The 25,289-nt window shown below is 37.8% G+C and overlaps 1 non-coding gene across 1 annotated transcript; it reads left to right on the forward strand.

Annotated features, from left to right (window-relative positions):
• Positions 1-22,700: 22,700 nt before the first annotated feature.
• LOC141688327 (small nucleolar RNA R71) lies at positions 22,701-22,807 on the forward strand. The gene has a single exon (XR_012561775.1). It is a non-coding gene; the product is annotated as a small nucleolar RNA R71 (small nucleolar RNA).
• Positions 22,808-25,289: the final 2,482 nt, after the last annotated feature.

Below are 25,289 nucleotides of genomic sequence, written 5' to 3' on the forward strand. Positions count from 1 at the left end.
TTAGAATCTCGTACAGAAGTAAAGTTGTTTGTAGGCTACCCCATGGGAACGAAAGGATATTTATTTTATAGTTCGAAGAATCGGGATGTCATTGTTAGCACCAATGCAAGATTCTTAGAGGAGGAATATATAATGAATCACAAACCCATGAGTAGTGTCGTTTTAGAGGAACTAGTGGGAGGGACAGATAATACCCATGAAGCTGTAGTACAAGTAGAACAACCACAACAAAATGTACAACCTGTCACTAATACCGCACCAGTGCCTCGTCATAGTGGGAGGGTTGTTCAACAGCCTGATAGATTCATGTTTTTGGGAGAGTCTTCAGACTTGGTCTCTGGTGAACATGATGATGATCCCCGTATTACGAAGAGGCATTACAAGACAAAGATGCAGATCTTTGGCAAAAGGCGATGGAATCTGAGATAGAATCAATGTATTCTAATCAGGTCTGGGAGCTCGTGGAACCACCCAAAGGTATAAAACCTGTTGGATGTAAGTGGATCTACAAGAAAAAGAGGGGATTAGATAAAAAGGTGAAAGCCTGGAAAGCAAGACTTGTTGCAAAAGGGTATACTCAGAAAGAAGGTATCGATTATGAGGAAACCTTTTCACTGGTAGTCATGCTTAATTCAATCCGTATTCTTTTATCTATAGCAGCTCATCTCGATTATGAGATTTGGCAAATGGATGTCAAGACAACTTTTCTTAATGGAAGTCTTGAAGAAACCATCTATATGCAGCAACCAAAAGGATTCATTAAGGAAGACCAAGAGCATCTGGTATGTAAGCTTAAGAGGTCTATTTATGGACTTAAACAAGCTTCTAGAGACTGGAATATTCGTTTTAATCAGGCAGTCCAGTCATATGGATTTGATCAAAGTCCAAGTGAATCGTGCGTGTATAAGAGAAGTGAAGGTAATGCAGTTGTTTTTCTAGTACTATATGTAGATGAAATTTTACTCATTGGAAATAATGTTGAGATGTTGTAATCAGTATAGGCATGGTTGTTCAAACAATTTGACATGAAGGACTTAGGTGAAGCGGCATACATCCTTGGGATCAAAGTTATAAGGGATCGCAAGAAAAGGATGTTTGCTTAATCTCAAGAGCCCTACATTGATGAAGTATTAGCTCGTTTTAACATGCAGAACTCCAAGAAAGGTTTTCTACCTTTTAAGCATGGAGTTGCTCTATCTAAGAAGCAGCGTCCTTCGACACCTAAGGATATAAAGAGCATGAAAGCGGTTCCTTATGCTTCAGCATGTGGAAGCTTAATGTATGCTATGTTATGTACGAGGCCTGACATCTGCTTTGCTGTAGGCATGGTTAGTAGATATCAGTCGAACCCAGGTCAGGAACATTGGAGTGCAGTAAAAACTATACTCAAGTACCTGAGAAGGACTAAGGAGTATATGTTAATTTACAAGGCCTCAGATCTATTTCCTTTGGGATATATTGATTCAGATTTCCAATCAGATAGGGATAAGAGGAAATCAACCTCGGGATATGTTTTTACTTTGGGAGGTGGAGCCATTATATGGAGGAGTGTAAAGCAGAAATGCATTGCAGACTCCACCATGGAGGCCGAGTACGTGGCGGCCTCTGAGGCTGCCAAGGAGGTTGTATGGTTCAGGAACTTCCTTTTGGACTTAGATGTGGTACCTAATTTGCCTAGGAGCTTGACAGTGTATTGTGATAACACTGGTGCTGTGGCAAATTCAAAGGAACCGTGAGACCACAAAGCAGCTAAACATATTGAACATAAGTATCATCTCATACGTGGAATCGTAAAGCGAGGGGATATAGTTGTGGCTCACATATCATCAGAAGACAACCGGGCAGATCCTTTCACAAAGAGCTTGCCAGCCAAGATTTTTGACAAGCATGTGGAAGCGATAGGAGTCAGATGGATGGACACATAGATTTTTATGTAATAGTGGATTAAATAAACATTGATGTACACATAGAATATTTTGAGTATAAGTGGGAGATTGTTAGTGTATACTGAAGATATTTATTTGAAGTATATACATTTATTTCTGGCCAGTTTAATTGAGAATCATTTGAATGTTTACATGTTGTCTAATATTATATATTGTGAACAATCTAGTATCAAATGGGATACAGAATATTAGATTGTCAAATACGGTTATATAATATAATAAGGTTCACAGCACAGGTGGTGTTGGACAATCCACTGGTATGGTTATAGTGTTATTTAGATTAGTTTATATTGACTAATAAATAATACTAGTATACTTTGTGTATATTGAACAGAATCAAATTTAGAATTGTTCCCTTAATACTGATTAAGAAGGAGAACTAAGATTCTATATTATTATTAATGCTTAAGTTCTTAATCCGAAAATAGTAATTGACATGTGATATTATTTACATGCTTTGATTTATATATGAAGTAATTCTTTTGAATTATATCATTATATTTTGGGTGATGGAATTATATACACGGTGGATATTATTTATTAAAGGAATCCATGTTCTGATAATATTCGGGTTAATGATGTCCCCTTGAAAGCTCAAAAAGATTTAATTATGTGAAACCCTGCATGTGGAATTTATTCTGGCATAATTAAATAAAGGTTGAGTGGATGATCAAGGATAAAAGATATTAATTAAATAAATTATCAGTAATTTATTTAATTAATGGACATGTGATATTTTAACCATGGGGAATTTAATAAGCAAATAATATTGGAACCGAATTAATTATTTAAATTGCGGTATTAGAAAAGGTAGTGCAAATATTAATTCTTTAGTGGATTGAATTAATATTTAATTACATTGGGCTAGGCTCAAGATGTAATTATAAGGCCTAACCTAATTATCCATGGTCCCTATTATAGCCTATATATATTCTTATTCTCTTCTTGATTGGTAGTGTGTGAAAACATATTGTAGCCACCAAGAAATAAGAAGAGAGGATAACTTGAGAAGACGGAGGCCACACTTCGCTCAAGGGAATTTGGGAATACAATAGAAGAGCGTGGAATCAACCGTTAACAAGGTGATTTTCTTTTCGTAATCTTTATCGTAAAACGTAGTAACACCCCAAGTCCGTGGTTCCCAACAGTTTGGGAAGAATGGTGGAAGTTAGAACCAAAAGTTCCAGAAGTTTAGACCCGGTAATGGATCTCAGAAGAACCGTTTCCAGAAAGTTGGACAACCGGGGAAGGATAGCAGACCCCAGATGCAAGAATGCAAGAATTGTGGAAAGAGACACCCGGGGAGGTGTAATAAGCTGGATATAACGTGTTTTAAGTGCAACCAGAAGGGGCATTATTCTTCAGAATGTCCAAATGAAGTAAGGAAGCCTGATTCGACATGTTTCAAGTGTGCCAAAGTGGGCCATATGGCCAGGAATTACAAGGAGCCTGTTTAGAAGGCTAATGTTCTCAGAATTGCTGGACCGTCGTCTCTCCCAGCACCATCAGCTCAACCCAGAGCTAGAACCTTTAACATGACAATTAAAGATGCGGTGCAAGAGGTGGACGTGGTAACAGGTATGCTTGTTATAAACTCAGTAGAAGTAAAAGTTTTGATGGATTCTGGAGCAACTAGATCTTTTATCTCTGAAAGTATTCTTGATAAGTTAAATTGTGTTGCGTACCCTTTAGAGCCTAATTTGATTATAGAGGTAGCAAATCAAGAGAAAGTTATTGCTAGTAAGATTTGTCCTAATTGTGATGTGACTATAGAAGGTCGGCACTTTTCTGCTGACTTGATTCCTTTTAAGTTAGGAGAATTTGAGGTCATAATAGGAATGGATTGGTTGTCAAACCATGAAGCGCAAATAGAATGTAAAAGTAAGAATATGAAGTTAAGAACCAAGGATGGTGAGGAAGTGATATTTAAAGGAAAGAGGCAAGAGAAGAAATTTCTAACGGCTATTGAGGCAAGAAGATTAATATGTCAAGGATGCGAAGTTTATTTGGCTCATGTCGTGGACGTGGAGAAAGAATCTGTGAAGATCGAAGATATTCTGGTAGTAAGAGATTTTCCGGATGTGTTTCCTGATGAATTGCCTGGACTACCTCCAGATAGAGAGATCAAGTTTACGATTGATTTAGCTCTTGGTACGTAACCAGTGTCGAAAGCTCCCTATCGCATGGCGCCGGTCGAGATGAAGGAATTGGCAGCTCAGTTACAAGAATTGTTGGACAAAGAAGTGATCTGACCGAGTGTATCCCCGTGGGGCACACCGGTGTTATTTGTAAAGAAAAAGGATGGAAGTATGAGGTTGTGCATTGATTACCGCGAACTGAATAAGTTGACAATCAAGAATAAGTACCCTCTACCATGGATCGATGACTTGTTTGACCAGTTAAAAAGAGCTTCGTGTATCTCAAAGATTGATTTAAGATCTGGGTATCATCAGTTAAAGATTAAAGCGGAAGATATACCCAAGACAGTGTTCCGAACGAGATACGGACACTATGAGTTTTTGGTAATGGCATTAGGCTTGACGAATGCGCCAGCTGCATTTATGGATCTTATGAACAGAGTATTCAAGCAGTATTTGGATAAGTTCGTGATTGTGTTTATCGACTATATACTGATTTACTTAAAGACGGAAGAAGATCATAAGGAGCATTTGAGGATTTCCTTGGAAATTCTGCGAAAAGAGAAACTGTATGCGAAGTTTTCAAAGTGCGAATTCTGGCTAAAGGAAGTGCAATTTCTTGGTCATGTAGTTAATAAAGAAGGAATTAAAGTGGACCCAACCAAGATAGAAGCTGTAATGAATTGGGAAAGACCCCAGACTCCGACGGAAGTCAGAAGTTTTCTGGGATTAGCCGGATATTATAGAAGATTTGTGCAAGATTTCTCTAATATTGTCGTTCCATTGACAAAATTGATGAGAAAGAACGAGAAGTTTGTTTGGACAGAAAAGTGCGAGGAAAGTTTTCAAGAGTTGAAGAGATTGGTAACCGCCCCAGTGTTGGTATTACCAGATGATAAAGGGAAATTTGTGATATTTAGTGATGCTTCATATAAAGGACTTGGATGCGTGTTAATGCAACACGGGAAGGTAATAGCATATACGTCAAGGCAACTCAAGCCGCACGAGCAACAATATCCAACACACGATTTGGAATTGGCAGCAATTGTGTTTGCCCTTAAGATTTGGAGGCATTATTTGTACGGGGAAAAGTGCGAGATTTATACGGATCATAAAAGTTTAAAGTATATCTTTACTTAGAAAGAATTGAATATGTGACAAAGAAGGTGGTTGGAATTGATCAAAGATTATGATTGTGCGATAAACTATCATCCTGGAAAGGCAAATATGGTAGCTGATGCTTTAAGTCAAAAAGAAAGGTTGAATACGTTAACGTCATCAGAAGTATTGATCAAGGACTTTGAAAAGATGGAAATAGAGGTGCAGACTCCAGAATTTGGAAGTGAAGCTATATTTGCAATGTTGTTTCAACCTGAAATTTTGGAAAAGATTCGATGCTGTCAAGAGCAAGTGATGAATCGTGAAAAGGATAAGTTGACGGGAGAAGAAATTAAAGCTCAAAAGGATGGAAAAGGGATATACCTTGTTTACTCACGTATTTGGATACCTAATGTCGTGGAACTAAAGCGCGATATTTTGCAAGAAGCGTATAACTCGAGATTTTCAAATCACCCTGGGAGAACGAAGATGTACCCGGATTTAAAAGGAAATTATTGGTGGCCAAACATGAAAAAGGAAATTGCGGAATGGATAAGTAAATGTTATACGTGCCAGAGAGTCAAAGCGGAATATCAAAGGCCAAGCGGATTGCTTCAGCCATTGGACATACCCGAATGGAAATGGGAGCATATAGCGATGGATTTCGTGGTAGGATTACCTAAAACAAAGTCAAATCATGATGCGATTTGGGTGGTAATAGATCGGTTGAAAAAGTCAGCATATTTCTTGCCGATAAACGAAAGGTTTTTATTAGAAAAGTTGGTCAAATTGTATCTGGATGAGATCGTGATGCGTCATGGAGTTCCTATATCTATCGTGTCCGATAGAGATCCAAGGTTTAATTCGAGATTTTGGCGATAATTCCATGATTATTTGGGAACGAAATTGAAAATGAGTACGACATATCATCCGCAGACAGATGGACAAAGTGAAAGGACAATTCAGACGATTGAAGATATGTTGCGAACCTGTGCAATAGATTTCAAAGGATATTGGGACGATCATTTTCCCTTAATTGAGTTTTCCTACAACAACAGTTATCACGCGAGTATTGGCATGCCGCCTTATGAAGCGTTGTATGGAAGAAAGTGTAGATCCCCTACTTATTGGGACGAAGTTGGTGAGCGCAAGTTAATTGGCCTAGAGCTAGTTCAACAAACGAAGGAAAAGGTCGAAATGATACGAAAGAGATTAATTGCAGCTCAAGATCGACAGGAAAAGTACGCAAATCAAGAACGGAAAGATGTGCAATTCGAAACTGGAGACAAAGTCTTGTTAAAGATATCTCCTTGGAAAGGTTTAACTCGATTCGAAAAGAAAGGAAAGTTGAGTCCTAGGTACATTGGACCATTTGAAGTATTGCGACGAGTTGGGAAAGTGGCGTATGAATTGGCGCTATCTCTGCAAATGTAACATCTGCACAATGTGTTTCATGTATCTCTTCTGAAGAAGTATAATGCTGATGCGAGCCATGTGATCGAGTTGGAACCAGTGGAAATCCAACCAGATTTGTCCTATGTGGTGCAGCCAGTGCGAATTTTGGATCGAAAAGAAAGGACGCTTAGAAATAAAGTTGTACCTCTAGTTAGAGTGTTATGGAGAAATCCATTAGTTGAAGAATCGACTTGAGAATTAGAAAGCGAAATGAAAGAAAAGTATCCCCATCTATTTGCTTAGATTAGATTCTGGGGACAGAATCCTTTTAAGGAGGGTAGATTGTGACGACTGAGAATTATGCGACGTAATTAAGTCAATAAAGTATGTGTTATGTGATGTGATTATAATTATTTGACTACGTGATGATTAATTGTCTTATCTGTATATTAGAGTTTAGGAGCGTGGATAAAAATGTTCCAATTTAAAGAGTTAGCTTAAAAGTTAAGCTGTGGTGTCGGGCCGTCAGGTAGAACGGAACCCGTCCTAATAAAGAGTTAAAGAATATAAAATATGAATTATGTGTGATTGAATGAAATGAATGTTTAAATAAATTATTTCGTCCTAAGTGACGTGTTGACTGGAAAAGATAATGAGAAGCATAATCGAAACACTGAGCGTCGGGCCGTCAGGCTGAACGTGACCCGGTACGCGTAAAAGAGGATAAAGATTAAAGAGGGATAGATTATATGATCAGACTTGAGTCGTTATGTGATTATATATGTGAGATTGTTGTCTGTAAGCATGGCTATGTGATCTGTGATAGTTTTTGTGAATTTTAAAGGAATTACATGATTTAAATAAAGGTTTAATTAACCTTCGTGCATTTTTATAAAATCATTCGAGTAAGATAAAAACATGGATTTGTTCTGTTATCTTCGTAGTGGTCCTAGAGACTTTTTAAAAATGATAAGTGAATTTATGTGATGGTCTTTGCATTTTTAAATTGATTTTATGAGAAAAATGTTATTATTAAAGCAAGTTTGCGAAATTCATATAAAATCAACCGTTCGCTCAAAAATTCATTATGAGTAATGGTTGGAAAGCTAATTTCGAGATCTACGTGTCAAAGATTTTTATTCAAAGCAATTTCATCTTTCCGAGAGAAGCATTTGCAGATCAACTCTATTTTCTTTTAAGGATAAAAAGAGAATCAAAATATATAATAACCTAATTACCATATTACCCTCCCTTGGTAATATAAAACCACCCCACCTCCTTCTCTTTTCTTTTTCTTTCCGAGCCCTTCTCTTTCTTCTCTCTTTTCTCTTGTTTCTTTCTCTCTCTCTCTCTCTCGGATTTTTCTCTCCCTCTCGGTACACTCTCTCTCTTCACTCTTCACTCTCTCTCACTTGTTATTCATTCATTTTCGGGTATAGAATCCTGATTGTGTGAGAAATAGAGATATCTACTTGTATTCATTAATGCATGTAGCTATTTTTAAGTTTTTGAGAGAGATCAAAGTTGGGTTTGGTGGTTTTTGAGTTAGGCTTTCATGAAAACAAAAGGGGTTTGTGTTTTTAATAAGGATATGTGTTTGCATGTGTGTATTACTTGTGAAAATGGGTGGTTGATGGTTGGAAACCTCCGAATGGGGGCACCACCGAGATACCACTGCCACCGGTGATGAACTCCGGTGAATCGGTGGTGAGCCATGATGTTAAAAACTGAGCTCTAGAATCTTAAAATCAAATATTTGTGTTTGCATGTGGTGTTTTGATAAAAAGGCCGAATGGCCCTTACTATTTTAGGAAATCAAGTTGATTTTTGATAATGAAATTGATGGTGGATAGTTGTTGATAGAAAGTATAGAATAATTACAATTGATTTTGATTTATAAACTTGAGATGATGCATGCATGTTATGATTTAGGTGAAATTCGAATTCTTGTATTTGTGTTAAGAAATTTAGTTGGTTTAATCGATGAAAATGAGTGTTTGATATAATGAAGAGATGAATTTGAATTGCATGTGAGCATGTATGTATGTTTTGGTTCGAATTATTGTTGATAAAGAAAAGGGTGTTAGTTTAAATGTTGGATTATGCTAAGATTAAAGATGCATGGTATAATTTTGAGAAATTTGATTGTATATATATGATCATGGTTCGAATTTTTATGATTAAAAGAAAGGAGAATGATTCTTTAATGGTGTTTGAATGAGTTATGTGTTTATGTGAACTAAAGTGAGTATTTGGTTGATTTTGTGTGATAAGGCCGAATAGGCCATAGGGATTAAAAGTCAAAAACTTGGTTTTGATGATCAAAAGGATGATTGAAGGTGTATAAGTGAATATCTATGAATTTGTTTGCTTGGTTGTAGTATGTGGTTCGAATTAAGGAATAAAAGAAAAGGAGAACTAAGTTTATTGATTTTAAAAGATATAAGTGATAGTTATGGATGTAAATGTTTGGTTGTGAATAAATCATGTACTAGTAAGAGTTATAATAGTGTGATTTGAGAAATAGCTAAGAATAAGCAAGTGCGCTTCGATTATTAAGTATATAAGGATATAAAAATTACGAAAAGAGATATGCTATGTGCTATGTGCTTATATGTATAAGCTATATTCGTATGCTCGAGTCAAGGATATAATCGAGTTATCGTATAGAGTGATCGTTCCGAGAACGAGAGTTGAGAATCTAATTAAGGTTTTAGTTTTATTGTAGATTCGGAGCGTGAGGGCATTCAGGCTAGGAAAGGAAAGGATTTACTATGTGGCAGTAGTTCAACCTACAGGAAAGCAAATCCAGGCAAGTAACTCTGATTACTTGTGTAAATGGTTATAAAGAGAATGTTGTTCATATCATGTAGAGTATTGAACTGTTTAAGTATGAAACCCTTGTTTTATGAAACCCTGATATTGATTTGAAGTACCCTTGTTCTTGATAATCTGTTATTGATAAGCTTATTGATTTCACCCTTTGATAATCTGTCCTTTCTGTTCAAGTTACCTATTAAGCCATGAATTATACTGAACCCTTTGATTATCCTTGTTAACCCTGTTTAATGATACCCTGTTTCTCTTAATCACCCTATTGATCCCTAAATCAATGCTGATCCTTCTAATTTAGTGCCTTGTTATCCTTGATACAAAATTCTTATGAATTGTTCCTTGCGTATCTTTGAATCACTCCCTGAACATTGTTTCCTTAAAATCTGAATTAAGAATGCGTTTCGACTTGAAAGAGTCCGAATGATTTCAAATGCTTGGTAATGATAAAAATGGATTTTTAAAAACCTATTTGTTTTTCCAACTCAAGGTTTTCCAAATGAATTCCTGATGGATTGGATTGGGACGTAAGAGGCTAGTGGGACTAGTCCAGTCATGGTAAGAGGCTAGCGGGGCTAGTCCAACTTAAGGCTGAAATTATGTCGATTGGTACCTTTAAGACCGGATGGAGGTCGGTACGGGCTGATCACCCGTACATAATGAAATGGAAAGATAAGTGATCCAATCAAGGGTTCTAATTGATTATTTAAAAAGGGGAACTGAAACTTTTTGTTCAGTAAATTGATTCTTGAAAATGAAAATGGTTTTTATTGCTTTGAAAAGAGTTGATTATGTTATCGTGAAGCTTAAAGCTCGAGAACCCTGATTCTTGAAATTGTTGATCATATGATTGATTCTATATATTGAAATATTGTTGCTTTCCTCTATTGAAAGATCTATTCTGATCCTTTAATGATTTGTGATGATTGTCGGCTTTCGTCCTGCTTTGAGCCTTGTTCCTTGAAAGCCCCATACTATTCTTCAGAAACCTTTCCTTAACCCAAAAGATGGAAATCTACCACCTAGATCAAATAAAGTAGAATGCCCTGAGTTTGGTAAAGCATATTGTGAATTGATATTGTAGAACTGCTATATAGTTACTTGCTGAGTTTTATACTCATGTGTTTTGTTTTAATCTAACCATGACAGTTAAGCAAGAAGAAGATGGCCAGGCTTAGGCACACTGCTAGTAAGAGCGTACCTGGTGGTCCCTACCGTGTTGAGGGCTTCCGGTTGCCAGAGCAGGTAGTGGTAATTATGAGTGAGCTCGCGCCTAGAAAGAAGTGTATAAAGATACAATGGGTTATCTTTCGGTTCCCAGCCGGAATCGATATTGTTTATTTAATATTTTGGGCTTGTAAGTTATATTTTATGATTGGTAGTTGTAATCTTGTCTCATACTTTATCTTGTTGATCCTGTTAGTAGTTAATCGGGGTTTATGCATATTTAATTACTAGATTAGTGGTGTGTGTGAGTCTTCATTTCCTAACCCCGAGATTGAGGGCGTCACACTGGCTCTCTGAAGTTCGGGCGCGGGCGCGCTGGCTCTCTGAAGTTCGGGCGCGGGCGCGCTGGGCTTCTGCCAAAACTTGACTTCTTTTTTTTTCTTGCAGATTTGAGCCAGCTTTCCACGAGCTTCTATTCCAACACCACCTTGACACCAAATTAGCACCAAAATAATGCTAACTCACCTGATTACCTAGATAATGTCTGAAATGCAAAACACTAAAAAAACACGTCAAAACATGTAACAACTTGAGTACAAACACATCAATTCAAAGCTTATTAGAGCATTATAAAAGTGTCATAGATGCCACTCAACATACCCCCAAACTTGAATCGATGCATGTCCTCAAGCATAAACAGACTCAAAGAACAAGAAATAAAAATATGCATGAATGCAACTAAATGAATGCAACGATCCCCATAGAATAACTAAACCAATCAACAAGCAACACCTCAGCAAATACAGTTTCTCGCATAAAGGTTAATCAAATCTCACAAATCAACCTACAAACCAGAGACGTGTGTGTATGCAACTGCTTACAGATATACTATCGCAACTAAATCAACAATCATGACTCACTACTTATCAAAACAATCGCAAGTTTATAAATAGAATAAAAGTTAGACTCAAAATAACTTATAACACTTCAACTCTTATATTAGAGTTAACATGGATTCACGCTTTTATTCACAACAAAACAACACAGGTATGCTGATTTGATCGTGTAATGAGTTAGGTCCACAAAAGACTTATACAATAGTACCCATGTAGCGAGCGTTAGGTCAGCGGATCCCAGACTATAAAAGCCTTAGGTCACTAGGCACAAAGTCCCCTAAGAACTTAATAACTCGAGTACTAAATATCCCACTTGTGATCAATTATAAATAACACTTATTTTTTTCTTATTTTTTTCTTTTTCTCTTTTTTTTCTTTTCTTTTTCTGAACGAGTGTGTTTCGCTCCATCTCGCTGAACCCTAGACTACTCATATAAATATGAGCCGGCTACTAGCCAATTGACACCTAGCCACACAACTAGAAATGAAATCCAAGTTCCCCAATCTTTAAATATCCATGTCTTTTATTATTAAGAGAATATCCTAAATTCTAAATATAAACAAGCGATTAAACCTCGACAAACCAACAAATCATGATCATGATTTAGCACTCTAGCAACCTATAAGACTTAGTGAAATACAAGTATCTCTAGCATGCAAATCAATTCGATAAGACTTAATAACACTAAATACGATATCACTACACTAGCATCAATATCACCCATTAATCAAAAAATTCATCTAAGTGAACATGTTATAATGCAAATGCATGAAACTAAATGAACAAAATAAAAAAAAAAAAAAAAACTACATGGCAAAATATGCAAACTATATGTACTAAACTATCATTAATATGCAACTATATGTGACTCACACAAAACATATTCCTTCAACTACTACCCCCAAACTTAAAATATTCAATGTCCTCGGTGAAGGTAATAGTAAGGAATTCAGGTATACTTACTGCGAATCAGAATCATCACCCTCAACGGGTGAAGTGTCAGGTGCGTCAGGAGGAGGATACATGGAATCCTCACCAAATACTGGCCACTAGATGTCAACACCGGTGGCTCTGAAAGCTGTCCCAAGCGCCTGGGTGAGATCATGAGTAAACCGACTATGGATGTCGTGCATCGCATCCATCCTCCTCGCTAGACGCCTATACTGCGTCAAACTCAAACCAACTCCAACATCTGCTCCTGTTGCTGCTGCTGCGACGAACCAGCCTCATCTCCTAACTGTTCTCTCCAAGATGCTCTACGGGCATGCTGAGAACCTTCTGCAGTAGCCTGGTTCATGGGTACACCTCCTGGTAGATGATCATATGAATACCCAAGCCCCTTAGGATCGGGCTTCCCTCCATACCACTCTTGCATGCTCAATAGTGTAGAACTGTCGATAGGAGCACTGGGAAGCTGCAACTGCTCATGTGCGGGCCAATAAACACCAACTACCACGCATAACTTCTTCACAACGGACGCATACGGAATAGCACCTGTAGTACCTCCTCTCAAGAATCTCAACATCCCCTGATAAATCACCATCCCCAAATCAATGTAATCACCCTGAAGAATACCCCACAGTAGACGAGCATGCTCCACAGTAATCTCATGCACATGCGAAGATGGCATGATATTAGCACAAATAAACGAGTTCCAAGCCCGTGCAAACCTGTTCATGCACGACGCAGGGAATGTGGAGTAATCAGTAGTTCCCCTCTTGAACTTCCAGTGAGTCTCAGGCACACACAGAGTCGCAACAATCACATCCAAGTCAAAGTCCTCGGGAGTCTTATCATTCCAAGTGTCATAACCGGGCTTCCACGCGGGGTGCTCAATCACCCTCCTAATCGCATCAGCACTGTACTCTACAGTCATCCCCCTAACCACCGTGAAGCCATTCTTCTCCACCTTCGCGTTAGCATAGAACTCCCGCACAACACTCATGGGCACAGCAGCGGGAGCCTCACAAAAAGGAACCCAACCCATCTCAAGAATCATCTCTAACAGCTTACCATCCTTCCCAGATGGCAGAAAACCTCGCTCCTTAGCGATAGGCTTCGAGAGAAGTCTCATGTATTCCTCTTCAGCCTTAGGAGTGGAAAACCTTGGCCTCACACTACCTGAAGATGAAGAATCGGTGGTGCCGCTGCCTACTTGCGTTCTTTGTCTCTTTGGTGCCATTGGGATTGAATAAGAGAAAATAAAAACTAAGTGTTTGAGAGAGATTTGTGTTTGAGAATTTGTGAAGTGGTGGAGAAGCTTGTGTATAAGTGTGTATATTTATAGGTGGAGGGTTGAGAATTATATATGGAATAGAAATGGGAATTGATTATGGGAATCGTGGGAATAATGGTTTTGATTGGGAGAGGGAATTATGGGATATGAAAGAGTAAAAATCGGGGTTGGAATTGATTTTGGAGTAAAAGTCTTGATTTTTCTCTTTATTCGGCTGTAATTAATTTTTTTTTTTGAATAGGACCCGGTGCGGCCACTCGCTAGATCAGCGTGGGCGCGCTTGGCTACTGGAAAAACAGCGCGGGCGCGTGCTGGATCAGCGCGGGCGCGCTTAGCTACTGAAGTTGGCCCTGAATTTTTTTCTTTTTCTGATTTTTTTATGTTTTTCTCCTTTCTTCTTGCTTCTTCTACCTACTAATATACAACAAACTTGGGTTCCCTCCCAAGAAGCACTTCTTTTACGTCACTAGCTCGACGTAGAACCTTGAGCTCAAATGGACAATAGAACGGCACTAACCACCTCGCGGTTTGCCGTGTCACCATAGTAATGCTTCAACCTCTGACCATTTACCTTGAATGCTTGGTCCGGATCATTCTCAAAAATTTCCATCGCTCCATGTGGGAACACAGTTTTGATTATGAAGGGCCCTGACCATCTTGACTTCAACTTTCCAGGAAAAAGATGGAGACGAGAGTTGAACAAAAGAACTTGTTGCCCCGACACAAATGATTTGAGCACTAGACCCCGATCATGCCACCTCTTGACTTTCTCCTTGTACATTTTGTTATTCTCAAAAGCTTGAAGTCGAAACTCGTCGAGTTCATTCAATTGAAGCATCCTCTTCTTTCCAGCCGCATCCATGTCAAGATTCAATATCTTCAAAGCCTAATATGCCTTATGCTCGAGCTCCACAGGCAAATGACACCCCTTACCATAAACCAACAGAAATGGCGACATTCCCAATGGAGTCTTATATGATGTTCTATACGCTCAAACAGCTTCATCAAGCTTCAAAGACCAATCTTTCGTCGACGGACATACAACTTTCTCTAAAATGTGCTTGATTTCTCTGTTAGACACCTCAACTTGACCATTTGTCTGAGGATGATAAGCCGTGGTAATTTGATGATTCACATTATATCTTTGCATTATAGCAGTGAACTTGCGTATGTAAAAATGCGACCCCTCATCACTGATTATGACTCTTGGAGTTCCAAACCTTGTGAATATCTGCTTGTGAAGAAAATTAAGCACCACTTTCGCATCGTTTGTTGGCAACGCCTTAACTTCAACCCATTTCGACATATAATCAACTGCCAACAAGATATACTGATTGTTACAAGATGAGACAAATGGCCCCATGAAGTCAATTCCCCAAACATCGAATACCTCAACATCTAGAAGCACATTAAGAGGCATCTCATCCCTCTTAGACATATTACCCACACGTTGACATCGATCACATTTCAAAATGAACCGGTGAGCATCTTTAAACAAGGTCGGCCAGAAGAAATCTGCTTGAAGAATACGAGCTGCTGTCTTTTCTCCACCATAATGTCCTCCATAAGCCGTTGAGTGGTAATCTCGCAAGATCCCCCCCATTTCGCTGTAAGGAATACATCTCCTGATGATTTGGTCAGCTCCTTGATGAAAGAGAAATGGCTCATCCCACATATACCACTTTACTTCATGTAGAAACTTCTTCCTTTGAGCATAAGATAAGTCAGGAGGCATGATATTACTCACAAGGTAGTTCACAATATCTGCAAACCACGGTTCTTCTTCTTGCACTCCAAACAGCCGCTCCTCGGGAAAAGACTCATTTATCAATGTCTTATCCAATAAAGCAGCATTAGGATTTTCTAAACGCGAGAGATGATTAGCGACTTGATTTTTAGTCCCCTTTCTGTCCTTGATCTCTAGTTCAAATTCTTGAAGCAAAAGAACCCATCCAATCAATCTAGGCTTCGAGTCCTTCTTTGAGACGAGATAACGAATTACAGCGTGATCAGTGAAAACTGTCACCTTAGTCCCAAGTAGATAAGATCGAAATTTCTCAAAACCAAAGACAATAGCCAAAAGTTCTTTCTCTGTAGTAGTATAATTCAGTTGAGCACCATTTAGGATCTTGCTAGCATAATAGACCACATGAAATATGTTGTTCTTCCTCTGCCCAAGAACTGCTCCAACTGCATAGTCACTTGCATCGCACATCATCTCAAAAGGTTCATTCCAATCAGGTGTAGTTATGACCGGTGCCGTTATTAAACTCTTCTTCAATATTTCAAAAGCTGCAAGTCACTCGTCATCAAACTTGAAAGGGACATCTTTCTCTAGCAAACTGCACAATGGCTTTGAAATCTTAGAGAAGTCTTTGATGAAATGCCTATAGAAACCCGCATGACCAAGAAAACTGCAAATTCCCTTAACAGAAATAGGTGGAGGACGATTCTCAATGACCCCCACTGTGACGCCCTCACTCTCGGGGTTAGGAAATGAGGACCCACACACTTTTAAACTATGAATAAATAAGCATAAACCCCGATTAACTAATGAAATGATCAAACAAGATTAAGTTTGAGAAAAGATTACAACTACAAACCAGATAATATATATTACCTGCTCTGACATCTGGAAGCCTACAACACGGTTGGGCCACCAGGTACGCTCTTACGAGCAGTGCACCTAAGTCTGGACATCCTCTTGCTTAGCTGCCATGGTTAGAACAAAGCATAATATATGAGTATAAAACTCAGAAAGTAACTAAATGACAGTTATAGGATGCAATAATCAAAATCTATTCATAATACTTTAAAGGCATTCTCTTTTAACATTCTAGGTGGCAGATTTCTATCTTTGGGCTAGGGAAGGTTTATGAAGAAATAGTTGGGCTTTCAAGAATCAAGGTTCAAGATAAGGCAAAAGCCGACATTCATCACAAATCATCAACAGGATCTCAAGGATCTTTCAAATGGAAAGCGAGAATCTATTCATCTTTGGGAATCAATTATATGATTGATAACAATATAAGAATAAGAATCAGGGTTCTCAAAGCTGTATACTAAACAATAACACAATCAACTCTTCTCAAATCATTTCAAATCATTTCATTTTTCAAAGAAGCAATTGCTAAAGCAATGTATTCAATTTTTTTTTAAAGTGATAGGGAACCCTTGATTGGACTACTTCAACTTTCAATTAATGATATTAGTACGGGTTATCAGCCCGTACTGACCTCCATCTGGTCATTAAGGTACCTATGACATAATTTCAGCCATAAATTGGACTATCCCCGCTAGTCTCTTATATGACTGGAATAGTCCCACTAGTCTCTTATGTCTCAATCCAATCCATTAGGAATTCATTTGAAAAACCTTGTGTTGGAAAAGAAAGGTTTTACTAAATTCATTTTAACATTACCAAAAATATGAAATCATTCAGACTCTTTCAAGTCGAAACTCATTCTTAAGTTCAATTTCAAGAATTCAAAGAAAGTGAATGAATCAAAGGTAAGCAAATTTCAATGCTAAGGATCTTGATCAAATGATCACAAGGTATACAAGTTAGGGAATGAAAACAGTTCCAAGGATCATCATGGAATAAGGTAAACAAAGGAACGAAGGATCATTACGCAAGGGGGTTCATAAAGGTTCTTATAGGGTTTACAAGAATTCAAGGTATCAACAGGTGACCAGGATATGAATAAAAAGGTTACTATAAAGGTTTGAACAATAATCATATCAAGTCATTACAAGAACAATAACAGGGTTTCTCAAGAATCAATAACAGGCTCACTAGGAACAATAACAGGGTTTCTCAAGAATCAATAATAGGTTCACAAGTGTTATAAAACATCAATACTCTATCATGGCATCAACAATATCCTTTCAATACACAACTTATACAAGTAGGTAGAGTTACTTGCCTGAATTCGCTTTCCTGTTTTATAAGGGTTGAACTACTGCCACCTAGTACACCTTTCCCTTTCCTAGCCTGAATGCCCTCACGCTCCGAATCTACTATCCAAAAATCAAAACCCTAATTAGATTCCTATTCGACGTTCCCGGAACACTTAACAATTTTCTTTTATCGCAATACCCTAAGAGTATATATATTTACTCAATCATATACACAAGGCACGCTTATACCATAACTCGTATACTTTAACTAAATAGCCATCGAATCACATATTGCGACGCAATTACAACACATAGCATATAATCCTTGTATCCGAACTCTATACTCGAGTTAAAATAATAATTATACAATCTCATATCAAGACGACTCAATCCTTCCTTTTATTTCACATTAATCGAACCAAAACCGCCAAATAAACCAATTAATCCCTAGTAATCTTACATGCATTTACTTTGTGAAGTCCTATGATCAAATCAACCTCTTTTACACCCTTAACCATTCGGCCCTTACAACCAAACACAGTCAAGTGTACTCAATTACAATCATACATAATCAAACACAAATAAATCTCTAGTAACATGCAAGTACAAGAATCACTTACACAATCAAGTCTCATCCTTTTTAATCCAAATAGCAAATCAAAATCATAATCAAAATCAAAAATCAAAACCCTCTTTTAATTATCAAAAATTCGAACCCAAAATCAACACAAACACCATCCAAAATTGACATGCAACCAAGCACTCATTTCGATTATCACTAGTAGCTAAAGCAATTAGCATATAAGCCCACAAAATGAACTTAATCTTTTTCCAATCAAAAGACCCATTCTGGTTTTTCAAAAAAAAACACACATGCATAGATCAATTTTGACATGCAAGGATTTAAATCACAATTTCAACTCATTTTAACCCTTAACTTAACCATTCAACTCATTTTCTTTACAAATCAAACTAAACTCATTTGATTATACTCAAATCTTACATGCATGCCATGAAGCTTTCTTAGAAACAAAGATTTATATTCAATATCAAGTTTAACACTAAAACAAATAAGCAACTCATCATTCAAAATCAAAACCCCCTTTTTCTTTTAACAAAAAAATTCGAACTAACACCAAACAAAACCAAAGAAAATACCACATATCATCCGATATACTTCTTCTATGATCATACACGAAAAAATTGAGATTTTCTTAGGTAAAATTAAAAGAAGTTGATTTCAAAACTAGCTTGAACACTTACATGCAAAAGGTAAACGGATAGAGAATGAGAAATAAGGAAGATTGATGGTGAAAACTTTGATTTCCAACTAGAATTAAGCTTTGCATGTAAGAGAGAGAAGAAGGGAGTGTATGCGAGAGAGAGAGAGAGAGAGAGAGAGAGAGAGAGAGAGCCGAGAGGGAGAGCTCGGGAGAGAAGAGAGAAAAGAGAGATGAGAGAAAAGAGAGAAAAAGAAAGGAAAGAGATAGAATAAAATGGAAATGACCAAACTTCTCTCCTTTTATACTTATAAGTTAGTGGAAAAGATAAATTACCTTTGTACCCTTCTCTCATTATTAGCACAAAATGCATGCAAGGATACTATGGTCATTTGGTTAAGTTGAATGGAGATAGTGGGGTAGGAAATGATCTAACCTTCTCTCAGGTTGTGAGTGGAAATGCATGCAAGGGCAAGTTGGTAATTTAAAAAAAATCTAAATTCTTAATTTCCTTTTATCCTTAATAAAAAACGAATTTGATTAATATATTTTTGAATTAGAAAAGATAAACATGCCACGAATATCAATTTTAGAATATAAATCTTGAAATTAGCTTTTCAGCCATATTTTTAAAATAATTTTTGAGCGTACGGTTTATTTGTTATGGATTTTACAAGATTGTGCTCAAAATAGAATTATTACTCAATAAAATCATTTTAAAATACCGATCACTAAATAAATCCGTCTATCATTTTTATAAAGTCTCTAGGACTATTTTGAAGATAACCAAACCAACTTCACACCTTGAACATACTCGGATAATTTTATAAAAATATTTAAAGGTTCAATAAACCTTATTTTAAATAAAAAAATACCTTAAAATCATTTAAAATCATCCAGATCACGTAATCATGCATACAGAAAAGCAAACACATATATTAACACATCACAACTCATACTTGATCACAAAATTTTCCTTTTTATCATTACTTTCCTTTTTCGCGTAACGGGTCGCGCCCTGTCTGACGGCCCAACGTAAAACGTTTTCAGACACGCTTCATAATCATTCTCTTTATATGAACTGACATATCACTGGAATATAATACTCACTTAAACATTTCTATTTCACACAATAGCACATAGTTCACATTTAAATACTTTTAATCTCCTTTAAAATGGGTCCCGTTCTACCTGACGGCCCGACAACACAGCTTATCCCTTAAGCCGACTCATCAAAATGGAACGGGTCATCTTACGTTCCCAGTTACTAATATACAATAAAGACAATTAACCAACAAAATCATTTATCCCTTTATTTAATCACATAATTTATAATTACACCACAAAATTATACTTTATTTACTTAATCAAGTCACGAAATTCCCAGTCGTCACACCCACCTTGGCCTTGTCCACCTCAAGACCCTTACTAGAAACCTTGTGCCTGAGAATAATGCCCTGACGCACCATAAAGTGATATTTCTCCCAATTGAGAACCAGATTGGTCTCAACACACCTCTTGAGAACGTGTCCAAGATTTTGCAAGCATTCATCAAAAGAATCACCAAATACAAAGAAGTCGTCCATAAACACCTCCACATTTTGGACAATCATATCAGAAAAGATGGCAATCATGCATCTCTGAAATGTAGCTAATGCACCACACAGGCCAAAAGAAACTCGTCTTTTCATCTCTGAAAAGATGGCCATCATGCATCTCTGAACTGTCAGAAATAGGGTAGATGATCCCTGCATCTAGCCACTTAAGAATTTCCTTCTTCACTACTTCCTTCATGATTGGATTAAGGCGTCTTTGCTGCTTGACCGTAGGCTTGCTACCTTCCTCTAGCAGAATTTTATGCATGCAAAAGAAAGGCTGATTCCCTTGATATCTGCTATAGTCCAGCCAATTGCCGATTTGAAATCTCTCAGAATCCTCAGAAACTTTTCCTCGTCACTACTTGAAAGGTCAGATGCAATAATAACAGGCAAAGTAGATGCATCACCTAAAAACGCATACCTCAAATGCTCAGGTAAAGGCTTAAGCTCAAGAGTGGGAGCTTGCTCAATAGATGGCTTGAGGCGTTTAGGAGCTTTGTTCAATTCCTCCATTCCAAGAGATTCAAAAGGCATATCTATCTTCCTCTTCCAGGGAGAAGCATTCAAATACTGTAATTGTTCTTCACCTTCGTCATCTTCACTATCTCAATTTCCCAATAAAGCTTTTTCTAAGGCATCGTACCTTAGCAATTGATCAAGTTATGAAGTAACCACAGAATCAACCAACTCCACCTTTAGGCACTCCTCATTTTCTGTAGGAAATTTTATTGAACAAATTAAAAGTTACATCATGATCCAGCACTCGCATTGTGAGCTCACCCTTCTTCACATCTATCAAGGTTCGGCCAGTCGCCAAGAAAGGTCTTCCCAAGATTATGGGAATCTTCTTATCCTCCTCAAAATCAAGAATTACGAAATCAACAGGGAAGATGAGTTTATCAACCTTGACCAAGACATCCTCCACAATACCTCGCGAATATGTAATAGAACGGTCGGCCAATTTCAGGGTCATATAAGTCAATTTTGGATCAGGTAAGTCAAACTGCTTGAAGATTGACAAAGGCATCAGATTGATGCTAGCTCCTAAGTCACATAAGCATCTGTCAAAAGACACTTTTCCAATAGTACACGGAATAGTGAAACTTCCTGGATCTTTTAGCTTCAAAGGCAAATTCTGTTACAGCACATCACTGCATTCCTCCTTGAGAGCGACAGTCTCTAAATCATCTAGCTTCACCTTCTGAGAGAGAATACCTTTCATAAACTTTGCATAACTAGGCATCTGCTCAAGAGCCTCAGCGAAAGGTATGTTGATATGAAGTTTCTTGAACACCTCCAGAAACTTCTAAAATTGCTTGTCCAGCTTTTTCTTCTGCAGCCGCTTAGAAAAAGGCGGTGGGGGATAGATCTGTTTCTCCCCTGTATTACCCTCAGGAGGAGTGTGCTCAACAGTAGTCTTCCTTGGTTCCACTTATTCTTCATGTTGCTCTGCTTCTTTCTCAGCTCCAGCTTCTTCAGTCAACACTTGAGTTTGTTCGGGATTCGCAAACTTTCCAGACCTCAAAGTGATTGCCTTTACATGCTCCTTAGCTTCCCACTTTCCTGGCACTCTAGTGTCACTAGGTAGTGAACCAGGCTGATGTTTTAACAAGGCATTGGCAATTTGCCCGATTTGATTTTCCAAGGTCTTGATAGAATCAGCTTGACTTTTGCACATAAGCTTCAACCACTCTAATTCAGATTTTTCATTAGCTTGTAGCAGCTAGAGTTGTTGTCTCGGTGCATATTACGGTTGCTGAAAACCAGGGGAGTTGTATTGCTTAGCTGGATACTGCTGATAAGGCTGTTGAATCGCATTCTGAGTGTTGCTCCAACTGAAATTAGGATGATTGCGGTTGTTGGGATGATAAGTGGTTGGCACAGGTTGCTGCGAGCGCTGAAAGTTGCTCACGAACTGAGTTGATTCACTAGAAATTGTGCACTGATCAGTCTCATAGGCACCGGCACAAAGCTCACAGACACTAGCGATTTGATTAACTCCATAATTAGCCAAAGTGTCCACCTTCATCGTCAAAGCCTTAAGTTGGGCAGCTATAGCAGTTGTTGCATCCAACTCCAGAATTCCTGCTACCTTTACCTGAGTCAGTATCTGGGAAGGATTCTGATACTCATTAGCAGCCATCAGTTCAATAAGTTCATAAGCTTCATCGTAGCTCTTAGCCCACAAGACTCCTCCTGATGCTGCATCGAGCATGGGTCTAGAAGTAGCACCCAATCCATTGTAGAAACAGTTGATAATCATCCAATCAGGCATGTCATGGTGTGGGCACTTCCTTAGAATCTCCTTATATCGATCCCAAGCCTCACACAGAGATTCTCCAATTTGTTGAGCAAACTGAGTAAGAGCATTCCTGATTGCAGTAGTCTTTGCCATAGGGAATAATTTAGTGAGAAACTTTTGAGCAAGATCCTCCCAAGTGGTGTTAGACCCTGCTGGTAGAGAATGTAACCAGCACTTAGCTTTGTCCCTCATAGAGAACGGGAAGAGTCGCAGCTTGATAGCATCTTCAGTCACATCATTGAACTTGAAAGTGTCGCAGATCTCGATGAAATCCCTGATATGCATGTTGGGGTCTTCAGCAGGAGAACCCCCAAACTGAACTAAATTCTGTATCATCTGAATCGTGCTTGACTTGATCTCAAAAGTGTTAACCCTGATGGATGGCCTGATGATGCTTGACTGAATGTCATTGATCTTAGGCTGAGAATAGTCCATCAAAGCCTTAGGATTTTCTGCTTGATCACCCATCTCTACTAAAGCTGGTTCCTCGACTTTCTCTTCTTCTACCTTCTTTTCTTCTTCAAAAACTTCCTTATGAACTACCACAACTTCTTCCTCGGCTTTATCCAGTGTTCTCTTACGAGTACGCAAACGCTTATGCATACACCCTCGCTAAAGTACCTAAAATAATGCAAGGAAACGAATAAGTAACAATGTCCGAGTCAATGAACTTTAACGACCACTGATGGAAAGTACATAAACTATAAATTAACACTGCAGTCCCGGGCAGCGGTGCCAAAAACTTGTTAGTCGCTAAACACGCGCTAATAATACATGCAAGTATACGAGTTCGAAAGTAGCATAAAATCTTTTCTAGTTCTTTCCCAAAGAGACTGACTTTGGTTAACTAATTAATTTATGCACTTAAGTAACAATGTATGGTTATTATTCAATGCTAAGACGATAACAAATTGAGTTTGTTTATAACTAAGAATTAAACTAACAATTATAACTAAGAGAATAAGATTGACTGAATTAATATATATGACAAACATGAGATTCTAACTTCATTAAATACTTCATTCAATAGCCTTATTGTTCTTAACCTTAGCATGCAATGGTGATGTCACTAATCAGATAACACGAAACTGATAAAAGCCAACTTTCATTGCACAAATACCATACTACCAGACATCCACAAAAGAGATAGAAGCTGAATAGACACCAATTATATTGAGATCCTATATGTCTATAGAATTTGACAACATAACGGTTTAAGCACAAGTTATCCATCTTGATTACATAGGGAAAGTAAGATGTTTAAAATTACCTACGAATCATGCATATCAATTACATGAACCTATGCTAGCATGGCAAGTTCTAAATACTTAAATTCACTTTCGCTTCATTAAGAATTACATACTATCTTATAAGTTCGCGACGTTTATAAGACGAATACGCACAACCAATACTAGGCTATCACACAATCACCACATACTAAGGCATCCAAATAATTTAACTAAAGAAATCCATAAATAAATCCGCTAGAACCCCACGATAAAGATTAGCCCATAATCGGACTCATCATCAACGCGGGTTCCGATGAAAACATAGTATAATAAACGTAGTCTTAATAACGAATAAATAAAACCAAGTACAAAACAAGAGTAAGGTTAACAAATAAGAAAACTAGCATCCAAGTTACAACTTAGAACAAAGATTCACAAGTAAAAACAAGATCTTCTTCGTCTTCGTTGAATCGTGCTAAAACGGTGTTCTTACAGCTCTCCTTGATAAGTCTCTGGCTTGATATATTATTAAAAATGACCTAAAGTTATTTATATAGCAGCCCTAATCAGCAGATAAGTCCAAAAATCAATCTTCTATTCAAAACTTCTTGAAACCCGACCTGGCGCGGGCGCGCGCTTGATCAGCGCGAGCGCGCGCTTGATCAGCGCGGGCGCGCGCTTGATCAGCGCGAGCGCGCGCTTAATCAGCGCGGGCGCGCTGGCTCTCTGAAGTTCGGGCGCGGTCGCGCGCTTGATCAGCATGGGCACGCTGGGCTTCTGCCAAAACTTGACTTCTTTCTTTTTCTTGCAGATTTGAGCCGGCTTTCCACGTGCTTTTATTCCAACACCACCTTGACACCAAATTAGCACCAAAATAATGCTAACTCACCTGATTACCTAGATAAAGCCTGAAATACAAAACACTAAAAAAACGTCAAAACATTTAACAACTTGAGTACAAATGCATCAATTCAAAGCTTATTAGAGCATTATAAAGTATCATAAATGCCACTCAATAGCAGGCCAACTCCACGTTAACCCATTCAATGCTTTAAGCATCAGATATAGGGAAGGTAATTACGACAAGCACACCACACGAAATTGGTAACTTTTCCTAACAAATTTAATGACCACAGTTTTTTCCAAAAATTTCTATCTGAATACTCATATACTCCCGGTTCTTTAACAGCTTTTTATGATGAAATCACCTTTCTCATCCACAATCCCGAACTATGAGTCCTCATGATGTCTAACTCGTATAAAAATTTGGAGTATCGGACTATTATCTCTTTCATTACAAACATCACAAATTATATCAGCATCCCAGTTCT

This window comes from Apium graveolens, chromosome 9, assembly GCF_009905375.1.
Source record: "Apium graveolens cultivar Ventura chromosome 9, ASM990537v1, whole genome shotgun sequence".
In the NCBI taxonomy this organism is placed as follows: Eukaryota; Viridiplantae; Streptophyta; class Magnoliopsida; order Apiales; family Apiaceae; genus Apium; species Apium graveolens.